The 13,763-nt window shown below is 39.5% G+C and overlaps 1 protein-coding gene across 1 annotated transcript in view; it reads right to left on the reverse strand.

Annotated features, from left to right (window-relative positions):
* Nucleotides 1–13,763, reverse strand: part of LOC133643376 (receptor-type tyrosine-protein phosphatase gamma-like) — a 705,805-nt gene that overhangs the window by 269,632 nt on the left and 422,410 nt on the right. The gene's annotated exons all lie outside the window — the stretch shown is intronic.

Genomic DNA, 13,763 nt, shown 5'->3' on the forward strand with positions numbered 1-13,763 from the left:
CATTATAACACTTATATAGGACTTTTAAAGTCATTTTGATAGTAGGCTAATATAGCTAATATAGACACTTATGTCATGTGTTGTCTTCATTATAACACTTATATAGGACTTTTAAAGTCATTTTGATAGTAGGCTAATATAGCTAATATAGACACTTACATCATGTGTTGCATTCATCATAACACTTATATAGGACTTTTAGAGTAATTTTGATAGTAGGCTAATATAGCTAATATAGACACTTATATCATGTGTTGTTTTCATTATAACACTTATATAAGACTTAAAGTAATTTTGATAGTAGGCTAATATAGCTAATATAGACACTTATGTCATGTGTTGTCTTCATTATAACACTTATATAGGACTTTTAAAGTCATTTTTATAGTAGGATAATATAGCTAATATAGACACTTACGTCATGTGTTGTCTTCATCATAACACTTATATAGGACTTTTAAAGTCATTTTGATAGTAGGCTAATATAGCTAATATAGACACTTATGTCATGTGTTGCCTTCCTTATAACACTTATATAAGACTTTTAAAGTCATTTTGATAGTAAGCTAATATAGCTAATATAGACACTTACGTCATGTGTTGTCTTCATTATAACACTTATATAGGACTTTTAAAGTCATTTTGATAGTAGGCTAATATAGACACTTATGTCATGTGTTGCCTTCCTTATAACACTTATATAAGACTTTTAAAGTAATTTTGATAGTAAGCTAATATAGCTAATATAGACACTTACGTCATGTGTTGTCTTCATTATAACACTTATATAGGACTTTTAAAGTCATTTTGATAGTAGGCTATTATAGCTAATATAGACACTTATGTCATGTGTTGCCTTCCTTATAACACTTATATAAGACTTTTAAAGTAATTTTGATAGTAAGCTAATATAGCTAATATAGACACTTACGTCATGTGTTGTCTTCATTATAACACTTATATAGGACTTTTAAAGTCATTTTGATAGTAGGCTAATATAGCTAATTTAGACACTTATGTCATGTGTTGTCTTCATTATAACACTTATATAAGACTTTTAAAGTAATTTTGATAGTAAGCTAATATAGCTAATATAGACACTTACGTCATGTGTTGTCTTCATTATAACACTTATATAAGACTTTTAAAGTCATTTTGATAGTAGGCTAATATAGCTAATATATACACTTACATCATGTGTTGCATTCATTATAACACTTATATAAGGCTTTACATATTTTGCGGCTCTAAACTGATTTTTATTTTTGGTCCAATATAACATTTTGTGTTGCCGACTGTCCATCGTGATCCCAAACCCGCCTCCAACCCTAAGCAATGTACCAAAACGTCACGCTCCACTGACTCCTAACAACTCTGACACGCCAGCGTCGTGGTAAATACAATTTGAAGAAGGCTTAACCAAATGCATTAGGGAGGAATGTAACTTCATCCCTCAACCTGTTGGACGCGTGGAACGGTTTCCAATAATGCCCCTGCTACCATTTGTCAGAGCTGAAACGGGGATGCATCAGTAACTGTTAAATCCCTCCTGCTCCAAACTGACAACATTAGGATTAACCTCCTTAGCGTATCTAAAAGGGACAACTGCAACCTGGTCACACTACAATCGCAAAAATAACTAACATAGTACACAGCTTCCCTTGTCAAGACATTTCATCAAACAAGACAATTTGGTCTGCAAAGAGTTACACCTGACAAAAATGTCGATCAAATGAATGACCTGCATTTCAACATCCAACGCTTAAATAACATGACTTGTAATACTCTAGCACAGAGATGTCAAACTCAAGGCATTGTATGTGGCCCACCAAGGTCTGGAAATACACTATATTGCCAAAAGTATTTGGCCACCTGCCTTGACTCACATATGAACTTCAAGTGCCATCCCATTCCTAACATTCCACCATTCTTCCAAAAGTGCATTGGTGAGGTCACACACTGATGTTGGTTGAGAAGGCCTGGCTCTCAGTCTCTGTTCTAATTCATCCCAAAGGTGTTCTATCGGGTTCAGGTCAGGACTCTGTGCAGGCCAGTCAAGTTCATCCACACCAGACTCTGTCATCCATGTCTTTATGGACCTTGCTTTGTGCACTGGTGTGCAGTCATGTTGGAAGAGGTATAGGACCGCTCCAAACTGTTCCCACAAGGTTGGGAGCATGGAATTGTCCGAAATGTTTTTGGTATCCTGGAGCATTCACTTTCACTATCATATTTCACCTTTCACTGGAACTAAGGGGCCAAGCCCAACTCTTGAGGAACAACCCCACACCATAATTCCTCCTCCACCAATTTCACACTGGGCTCAATGCAGTCAAAAATGTAGCGTTCTCCTGGCAACCTCCAAACCCAGACTGGTCCATCAGATTACCAGATGGAAAAGCGTGATTCATCACTCCAGAGAAGGCGTCTCCACTGCTCTAGAGTCCAGTGGCGACGTGCTTTACACCACTGCATCCCACACTTTGCATTGAACTTGGTGATGTATGACTTAGATGCAGCTGCACGGCCATGGAAATCCATTCCATGAAGCACTCTGCGTACTGTACGTGGGCTAATTGGAAGCTCACATGAAGTTTGGAGCTCTGTAGCAACTGACTGTGCAGAAAGTCTTTGCACTATGCGCTTCAGCATCCGCTGACCCCTCTCTGTCAGTTCACGTGACCTACCACTTGGTGGCTGAGTTGCTGTTGTTCCCAAACTCTTCCATGTTCTTCCCCACATCTGCGGTCCCCTCCAAGTTTTCTCATTGTATCCCGTCGGGTTAAGTTTTTTTACTCCGCCCTGATGTGGGATCTGGAGCCGAAGATGCCGTTGTGGCTCGTGCAGCCCTTTGAGACACTCGTGATTAAGGGCTGTATAAATACACTTTGATTGATTGCGTGGGGAAAAAAATGGAAGCATCTTATCTTTACGGTATTGATGGCTCGTGTCACTGCAACCACTTTGTTTTAGCCCTAAGTGGCTGTTGCATAAAGAGAATTGTCAGTCCATTTATACTGGTTGACCCTCAGGAGGCGCTTTCACAACAATCAAGGTCAAAAAGTTTAACTGACAATAAAAAAAGCATCAAGATTTGTGTTTGTTATGCAGAAGGGTGCGTTTTTTTTTTTTTTTTTTAACTCACCCATCTCCCATCACAGTGCAAGGTAGGCATGCATTATTCATGGGGGGAAAAAAAGACAGGGACATTTGTTTTGTTGGCCATAGCATTATGAAGACGGGGGGACAGGAGCTGCACGCCACGTTTGCTTCACAGCTGTCCTTAGTGTGCCTATTTTCCCCGGGCTTTCAACTTGTCACCCTGTTTTTTTGTTTGTGTCCACTGTCCACGTTTGCTATTATCTGAGCAAGGAGAGCGCGTGTACATATTAACAAGATTAACCTTTTCAAACCGCCGGAACCATAGTGCGGTCTCTTTTGCGTTGCTATGGCAACTGCCACGCAGCGCTAATAAAGGAATAAACGCATAACAGACGCCCGCATACAGCCTGAAGAAAATCTATCCAACCAGAACTTTTCATACGTCCGCCAAAATAAAATAACTGTACATAAACAAGTACATATACATACATACACTCATGCATATAATCACGTTTCATCAAACATAAATTAACATTGTTACCCTACGGGAAACTGGGTAACACACGACACACTGACAAAGCTTAACCCATAGTTACTATAACAATCTACAAGGTTAATATAGGTTGCTTCTCTTTCTTCCTTATCTGCTTTCTTTTGTATTTTAAGTTTTCATTATTATTATATACTGTATTGTTGCATTTGAACAATTGTATTGTTGATAATAGAGGTAATTAAAGCTGCAAGCAGCGTTGGTCGGGTCCGCCTTTTGGCAGGTGCTAGTCCTAGGTGTCCCAATACTTTTGTCCAGTGGTAGTCCTGAGTGAGACCTACATAGAGGTTTTTGTTTCGTGTCTCTACGATATTCGTACTGGGAGTTAGAGGAAGTTGTGTCTGAGTTCACATTGTCATTATAGGGTATTGTGTGTATTGAGGACAAAGAAGGTCTAATTGCATTTTCGTTGTCATTTTTGGCACCGGAGCAGCATCAGTGTTGCGGGTGTTTGAAGGCTCGTAAATCAAAACGGTAGCACTAATCACAACTCTTTCTTTAACTTTTAATCAGAAGGGTTCAATCTCTCTCCTGTAGCAGTTTGAAGCCGAAACGACAAACGCGCTCAGAGGAGATAACGTTTGATGTTTGGTGACCGTTTGTAACAAAAATGTTGTTTTGAAGGAGGAATAGCAAACTTCCTGTTGATTTTGCTGAAGGATGTCAATTGATGAAATGTAGGTCTAGATGAGACCTACATAGAGGTATTTGTTTCATGTCTCTACGACGTTCCTACCGGAAGTTACAAGCAGTTTTGTCTGAGTTTTCTCTGAGGAGCAGTTTTTTCTCTGTTTTATTTAAACATTTTGAGTTTTGGGGTTTGGTTATTTTTTGAGATCGCAATTTCTACCAGTCCCGATGTGTGTGAGAAGTTTAGTGAGTTTTGAAGTATTTTAAGGGGCTCAAATTAGAGGTCAAAGAGGCAAAAAAGAGTATTTTTAGTACAATTTGTCTTGAAGGGGAAATTGCCAACTTCCTGTTGGTTTTTGCCCGAGGATGTAAAATTATGAAATGTAGGTCTAAGTCTGACCTACATAGAGGTTTTTGTTTCATGTCTCTACGACCTTCCTAGTGGGAGTTACAGGCAGTTTTTTTTTCCTAGGGGGCGCTAGAGCTTAATTTTGTTTTTTGGGGTTAGGTTTTTTTACTAAAGTGTGCTGGCACACTTTTTGGATGTGTGTAAAAAAATTGGTGAGTTTTGAAGCATTTTAAGGGGGGGCAAAGTAGTGCGCAAAGCTGCGGAAGAAGAAAGAAAGAAAGAAAGAAAGAATAATAATAAAACCTTACAATTTCAATAGGGTCCTTTCGTCCCATTGCAAAAGGACTCCCTTTGGGATTCCTTTAGAAAAGGTCCTGTGCGGACCCTAATTAGGGACCGCATTGTCTCTTTGGGACAGAGGACACTATTGTTATTGTAACGTTGTATCATTATTCTGCAGCTTTGCGCTGTAATTTGACCCTCTTAACATGCTTCAAAACTCCCCAAACTGGACACACATATCAGGGCTGGCAAACATTGTGATCTAATAAAAAAAAACCAACCCCAAATCTCTAAATTGCGCTCTAGCCCCCCCTAGGAAGAAAACACAGACACAACTGCTCCTAGGAAGAAAACTCAGACAAAACTGCCTGTAACTTCCAGTAGAAACGTCTTAGAGACATGAAACAAAAACCTCTATGTACATTTCATAGATTGACAACCCCCAGCAAAAATCAAGAGGAAGTTTGCAATTCCCCCTTCAAAACAGAAGTTTGTAAAAACCGGTCACCTTTCTTCAAACATTATCTCCTCTGAGCGCGCTTGTCGTTTCGGCTTCAAACTAGCACAGGAGAGAGATTGAACCCTTCTGATTAAAAGTTGACGAAAGAGTTTTAATTACTGCTCCGGTTTTGATTTGACGAGCCTTCAAGAACTGCTGCGCTGATGCTGCTGCGCTGCTGCCGTCTCAATATGGCCGCTTAAAAGCAGGAAGCACCAGCGTGAGCATACAATGCAGAGAAGGTAGGTACTGTGCGGGTAAAGATATGTTGACTGTGTGAAAGAAGGAGGCACCAGTTTGACTCTAGGATACAGAGAAGGTAGGTAATGTGCAGGTAAATATATGTTAAATGGGTAAAGGCACGAAACACCAGCAAAAGTCGGACCCGTCCATCGCTGCTTGCAGCTTTAATTATTGTTATTATTCATTATCAATATGGTTATTTCTATTGGCATTTTTATTGATCCATTTGTAGTGTAATAATGTTCATTGTCATTTCTGTATTATTATTTATTTTGCTAACTGCTTCTTTGCTATCATTTTTACCATCATATTTGTACATATCCTATTTGCTGATGTTGTTCTATTGTTGTTGTTGTTATTGTTGTGTTTGCTGTTGTTGTTTTTGTCTCTCTGTCTAATCCCCCTCTTGTCCCCACAATTCCCTCCTCTGGCTTCCTTTTTTTCTCTTTCTATCCCCTCCCGGCTGCATCAAATAATAATAGAAATACATTTAAATAAAGTCAAATACAAATAAGGCAACAGGAGTATCCCACACTTCTCTTTTGCAAAGTAAATTTGTACAGCCGATATGGGCATCTAAATCAACTATATGATTTGCCTTAGTAGCTGGACAGGAAAAAAACAAAACAAAAAAAAACTGAATTTAGATTTTAATTAAAAACTAGGGCTGAGTGACTTTGACCTTTTCACCAAGTCCATTCATACGGTTCTAAATTGTATTTAACTTCATTAAATCTTTGAACATGTTTCAAATATGTTACTTTGAAGTGAATTATATTTATCTAGTGACTCAAAGCATACTTAGTGAAACCCATTATCTAAATGACATTTAAACCAGTGTGGGTGTCATTGGGAGTAGGTGGATAAAGTAACTTGCCCAAGGACACAACGGCAGTGACTAGGATGGCGTAAGCGGGGATTGAACTTAGAACCCCCAAGTTGCTGGCACCGCCACTCTACTAACCTAGCCAAACGTTGGACAGCTTAAACTTCCTCAAAAGTCCCAAAAGTGCTATTTTGAAGTGTAGTTGTATTGCAACATTCCATCACTGCAAACTAAACTAAGGTAGTGTTTCTTCAAGTGCAAAAAAAGTTGGACAACTATTTAATGACACTTTTTTCTAAACGACAATAGGACTCCTGCTAAACAAAGATGGTCCGTGTACCTTCCGTTTATTCTATTTCCAATTCTGGAACGCAAATAAAAAAACACAATTGAGGCCGTTTTTCGATTTTTATTATATATGGCAGATTTTAAAACAAACACAAAAAGGGTTGATTTTCATTAAAATATTGCCATCAAATTGGATTTTGTTCTGTTTTCCTTTTATGGATTTGTATTTTTCCAGATAATCACAAAAATCTACCGTATTTTTTGGACTATAAATTGCAGTTTTTTTCATAGTTCGCCCGGGGGTGCGACTTATACTCAGGAGCGACTTACATGTGAAATTATTAACACATTACCGTAAAATATCAAATAATATTATTTAGCTCATTCATGTAAGAGACTAGACGTATAAGATTTCATGGGATTCAGCGATTAGGAGTGACAGATTGTTTGGTAAACGTATAGCATGTTCTATATGTTATAGTTATTTGAATGACTCTTACCATAATATGTTATGTTAACATACCAGGCACGTTCTCAGTTGGTTATTTATGTGTCATATAACGTACACTTATTCAGCCTGTTGTTCACTATTCTTTATTTATTTTAAATTGCCTTTCATATGTCTATTCGTGGTGTTGGGTTTTATCAAATACATTTCCCCAAAAAATGTGACTTATATATGTTTTTTTCCTTCTTTATTATGCATTTTCGGCCGGTACGACTTATACTCCGAAGCGACGTATACTCCGAAAAATACGGTAATATATGTTCATCCAAAATGCAAAAAAATGGTGTTTATCTTTGTGATGACAAATTGAACCGGAAGTAGTATTTTAGCTTTTCCTTTTTGCTTTTAGAATGTTTTTTAACATAACGCTAACATTGTTGTTTAGCAGGAGTCCTATTGTCGTTTTTTTAAAAAGTGTCATTAAATAGTTGTCCAACTTTTGTTTCAGAAATGAAAATAGAAAAAATGGGCCAAAATTGTTTTTTTTTTAAGAATTGGAAATAGAATGAACCTAAAATATTGCTTCCGGTGACGACGACAGGAGGGGTGGGGGACTGGTACTTTTTAGAGGCGGTATAGTACCGAATATGATTCATTAGTATCGCGGTACTATACTAATACCGGTATACCGCACGACCCTAGTTGAGATGTTTTCTCTATATCCATACTGACTAACCCATTTGTTTAATCTAAATAATTTTATCAAACACTTTTGTGGGAATAAGAAAGTAAGAGTAAGAAAACTGGTCAATAATTTGTGAATTAGATGTGATTTTTGTGGATAATTCATTTTCGAGAAAATAAATTCATGTGTTAATAATGTTAGTTACATTTTTACTACACGTCTTGCTCAAAGGCTGTAATGGTGGACATTAAAACATCCTGGAAGTTGACATATCGTAGTGCCACACGGAATTGCTCAAAATGCCGTCACTGGTCTTAAACAACTACCTGTGGCATCTGCTTTTCAACCGGAGCCTGGGCTGGGGGGGGGGGGGGGGGGCGGGGGGGGGGGGGGGGGGGGGGGTGCTCATCCATCTTCCTGACAACCTGGAATTGTGAAATACTTTCAGCTGTCAAAGGAGGGTCCGCGAAATGCCAAGAAATCTGAATGGAGCCGGTCCCATGTTATTTCCGACCGGCATTGCCACCTTACCTTTGCCCCTCGTTATAATGCAGCCTGTCTTTGGCCTTGTTCACACTGCAAGTACATCCAGCCATCCATTTTTTACCGCTTGTCCCTCCCGTTTGTTTTTTTTTTCTTCCCATATATATGACCTTTTTTTGGATTATTTTCATGTGGATGTTAACAGTACAATTCAGAATATTGCAAATATGACTGTGAGGGGCGTGGCCTGCGGGATGTGCCGGGACCGGTGCGTGGATGACACAGCTGAGAGTGTTTGTCTGATCACCTGTCGCTCTGTTAAAGGGAGCAGTCGGGAAGGAGAAGGGGTGGTTGAATGTCGTTGAGGTGGCGAAAGACTGCAGAGAAACCATTTGTGTGCTCACTGAGCATGCCAGACATTTGCTGAAAAGCATAAAGAACTATTTATTGAAAAATAAATCCTTGTGCGCAAATATGACCGAAGCTGTCAAGTCCTTCTGTGGTGATCCAAGGAACCCTGGGAACAAGACCTCCACAATGACCCTTTCGTATGTGGATATAAATCAGTACTCGACGCGACTACAGTCTGAAAGATCAGCTTGCGATCATCCAAATAGTCGGTTGCAAAATAAATAGTTGACAAAAGAGCGTAAAACAGGCGGAAACATTTTTTTAAGGATAAAGTTAGAGTTAAAGTATCAATGATTATCACACGCACACACAATAGGAGTGGTGAAATTAACCTCTGCATTTGACCCCATCCCCTTGTTCCACCCGCTGGCAGGTGAGGGGAGCAGTGAGCAGCAGCGGTGGCAGCGCCCAAGAATAATTTTGGTGATTTAACCCCCAATAACCTGCAACATCAATGCACTTTCTATGCCGCTAGACAAAGCTCAAACAAAATCTCGTTGACATGTATGACTTAAGTGTTATTATGACAATGACAATAAAGGAATTGATTGATTGATTGATTCCAACCCTTGATGCTGAATGCCAAGCAGGGAGGTAATGGGTCCCATTTGTATAGTCTTTGGTATGACTCGGCCGGGGTTTGTACTATAGGGACTTGTATCAATGTTCCACAACTCCTGTTTCCGATTGCTCGGCGACTCGCTCTTCAGAGCAGACGGGCAAGCAAATTTCTCACAAACTGCGAGAGCCAAAATGCTTTCACTCTTCCTCCTTAATCTTCCCTGGAGCTTTTTTCAAAAATGTTTGAAAACAACATTTTTGTTTTAATATGGTTTCTGTAGGACAAACATGACACAAACCGTCCTTATTTTTATATTAAACATGCTTCACTTATGAGTATTTGGCGAGCGCCGTTTTGTCCTGTTTTTGGCGGTTCCTTGAACTCGCCGTGGTACAACTTTCTCTGACGTTGGCACAGAACGACGTGTTTTATGCCACTCCTTCTTTGTCTCATTTTGTCCACCAAATGTTTTATGCTGTGCGTGAATGCACAATTGTGAGATTTGTTAATGTTATTGACTTGTTGGTGTGCTAATCAGGCATGTTTGGTCACTGCATGACTGCAACTCTATGTACATATTGCATCATTATGCCTCATTTGTAGGTATATTTGAGCTCATTTAATATCTTTGACTTATGTCCTCTGTGTATGTAATTTAAAGTTAGAGTTAAAGTACCAATGATTGTTTTCGCCACACGAAAACTGTCCTCTGCATTTGACCCATCCCCTTGTTCCACCCGCTGGGAGGTGAGGGGAGCAGTGAGCAGCAGCGGTGGCCGCGCCTGGGAATCATTTTGGTGATTTAACCCCCAATTCCAACCCTTGATGCTGAGTGTCAAGCAGGGAGGTAATGGGTCCCATTTTTATAGTCTTTGGTATGACTCGACCGGGGTTTGAACTATAGGAACTCGTATCAATGTTCCACAACTCCTGTTTCCGATTGCTCGGCGACTCGCTCTTCAGAGCAGACGGGCAAGCAAATTTCTCAAAAACTGCAAACGCCAAAATGCTTCCACTCTTCCTCCTTAATCTTCTACAGCAGGGGTCGGCAACTCGCGGCTCTAGAGCCGCATGTGGCTCTTTAGCGTCATCTAGTGGCTCCCTGGAGCTTTTTCAAAAAAATTATGAAAATACAATTTTTGTTTTAATGAGGTTTCTGTAGGACAAACCGTCCAATTTGTTATAAATCCCACTTTTTATATTTATCATGCTTCACTGGTTAGAGTGTCCGCCCTGAGATCGGTAGGTCGTGAGTTCAAAGACTATAAAAATGGGACCCATTACCTCCCTGCTTGGCACTCAGCATCAAGGGTTGGAATTGGGGGTTAAATCACCAAAAATGATTCCCGGGCGCGGCCACCGCTGTTGCCCACTGCTCCCCTCACCTCTCAGGGGGTAGAACAAGGGGATGGGTCAAATGCAGAGAATAATTTCGCCACACCTTGTGTGTGTGTGTGGCAATAATTGGTACTTTAACTTTTAACTCAGGGTTCGTACACCGTTTCCATGGCCAAATTCAAACACTTTTTAAGGACTTTAAAGACCAATTTTCCAGTTTTCCCAGTACCCTTCAAAAGGTGAAAACCAGTGTGAATCAGTCCATAGCCTTGTTGTTTGAGGTCACCAAATGCTGTCTGTAGGAAAAATACGGAAAATCTGCTAAAAACCTAAGCCTAACATTGAACCAGCAGTTATCATTAACTGAATGGGGCATAGAAAATGAAGCAGTGTTTCTGTAGACTATTCAATGTCATTGGTGTTTGCAAACGTGTCTCCATTTGTGTTGTTTTTCAAATTTCTTGTTCTTTTTCTTACTTACAGCACTCAATGACATCGAACAGCAGGGATTGATTGACACCGTATTTGTGCTTGTAAACTGCATGATGTGATATAAATACACGCACCCTCACAATGTCAATTTCACTCATTTATTAACAAAACTGTTCCACATTAATATAAGGGTAATAAATTAAAGGAACATACGTTGCTTGTTTCACAACACCTCAGTCACCTTTCATTAAGCATATCTAGCCTTATAACTGTGGCTATGATAACAAATTAACAAAAAGACAAAAGTGAACTTTTTTTGCTTTCACTGAGGAAGCCAGACAAGTTAAATAGACAACAAATATAATAGAGCAAGAAATGCATACAACCATGTTGTGTAAAAACTACAAAATCATTCATATTAACTAAATCGTGAAAAAGGTTACAAATTATACATAACATGACCTTCACAGTACAAACAAGTCCAATAATGGACTAATCATTTCCATCCGATGTTCATTAAAACGACAACATGGTGCACCACTGTCCTCTTGGGGGCGACACAGAGCCGTATTGGCATGACAACAACCTAATGTAAGGGCTGGTGCAAAGCCAACAGATCAAGCGTGTAGCTTTCATTTTTAAGGAAACTTATTTTATTTGTTTCCATTTTATAATTAGCCTATTGAGTCAGACTGCCGAGAAATATGATGAACATTTCCAAGCAGGGCAGCACGGTGGCACAGGGGTTAGTGCATCTGCCTCACAATACGAAAGTCCTTAGTAGTCCTGAGTTCAATCCCGGGCTCGGGATCTTTCTGTGTGGAGTTTGCATGTTCTCCCCGTGACTGCGTGGGTTCCCTCCGGGTACTCCGGCTTCCTCCCACCTCCAAAGACATGCACCTGGGGATAGGTTGATTGGCAACACTAAATTGGCCCTAGTGTGTGAATGTTGTCTGTCTATCTGTGTTGGCCCTGCGACGAGGTGGCCACTTGTCCAGGGTGTATACCGCCTTCTGCCCGATTGTAGCTGAGATAGGCTCCAGCGACCCCCCGCGACCCCAAAAGGGACAAGCGGTAGAAAATGGATGGATGGATGGCACTTCCAAGCATTTCCAAGCACTTCACCCAAAATTCAAGCATTTTTCAAACCTTGAAAACACAACATTAAAAATGAAAGCATTTTCAAGGTTTTTAAGCACCCGTACGAACCCTGTTCACGTATGAGTATTTGGCGAGCACTGTTTTGTCCTGTTTTCGGCGGTTCTTGAACTCACCGTAGTTTGTTTACATGTACAACTTTCTCTGACGCTGGCACAGAAAGACGTGTTTCATGCCACTCCTTCTTTGTCTCATTTTGTCCACCAAACGTTTTAAGCTGTGCACAATTGTGAGCTTTGTTGATGTTATTGACTTGTGTGGAGTGCTAATCAGTCATATTTGGTCACTGTATGACTGCAAGCTAATTGATGCTAACATGCTATCTAGGCAAGCTGTATGTACATATTGCATCATTATGCCTCGTTTGTAGGTATATTTGAGCTCTTTTAATATCCTTTACTTACACTACCGTTCAAAAGTTTGGGGTCACATTGAAATGTCCTTATTTTTGAAGGAAAAGCACTGTACTTTTCAATGAAGATAACTTTAAACTAGTCTTAACTTTTAAAAAATGCACTCTATACATTGCTAATGTGGTAAATGACTATTCTAGCTGCAAATGTCTGGTTTTTGGTGCACTATCTACATAGGTGTATAGAGGCCCATTTCCAGCAACTATCACTCCAGTGTTCTAATGGTACAATGTGTTTGCTCATTGGCTCAGAAGGCTAATTGATGATTAGAAAACCCTTGTGCAATCATGTTCACACATCTGAAAACACTTTAGCTCGTTACAGAAGCTACAAAACTGACCTTCCTTTGAGCAGATTGAGTTTCTGGAGCATCACATTTGTGGGGTCAATTAAACGCTCAAAATGGCCAGAAAAAGAGAACTTTCATCTGAAACTCAATAGTCTATTGTTGTTCTTAGAAATGAAGGCTATTCCACAAAATTGTTTGGGTGACCCCAAACTTTTGAACGGTAGTGTATGTCCTCTGTGTATTTAATTTATATTTGCATGTCTCATGACGCATTATCTGTATGTCATATTGGCTGCATTTCAGATAGTTGTTTGTGTGCCATGTTGTTCCAGACCACAGCAAACGTTACCCAGCTTGCAAAGATTGGATTAAATCGATTAGAAGCCTGCTGTTTCCTTTAACTTGGACGAACACATCTATACCTTTGGCCATTCTAAGCCAGTCATTTCCAGGAGTTATCTCACCCTCTGAGAAGCCTGCGTTTTACTAATGTTTTCCAATGTTGTAAAAATGTTTGAAATAAATATTACAATTAAAACATTTATGTAACAAAGATTTGCGTCAGCCTGAGACACAAAGTAATTTTGATAGTAGGTTATCATAGCTAATATAGACACTTACATCATGTGTTGCCTTCACTATAAAACTTATATAAGGCTTTTAAGTTTTGCGGCTCCAGACTGATTTTTTTCTTGTATTTTTGGGCTAATATGGCTCTTTCAACGTTTTACAGGAAAAAACAATATTTCGCTTCAGAAAATGTTGACTTTGATTG

This window comes from Entelurus aequoreus, linkage group LG26, assembly GCF_033978785.1.
Source record: "Entelurus aequoreus isolate RoL-2023_Sb linkage group LG26, RoL_Eaeq_v1.1, whole genome shotgun sequence".
NCBI classification, from domain to species: domain Eukaryota; kingdom Metazoa; phylum Chordata; class Actinopteri; order Syngnathiformes; family Syngnathidae; genus Entelurus; species Entelurus aequoreus.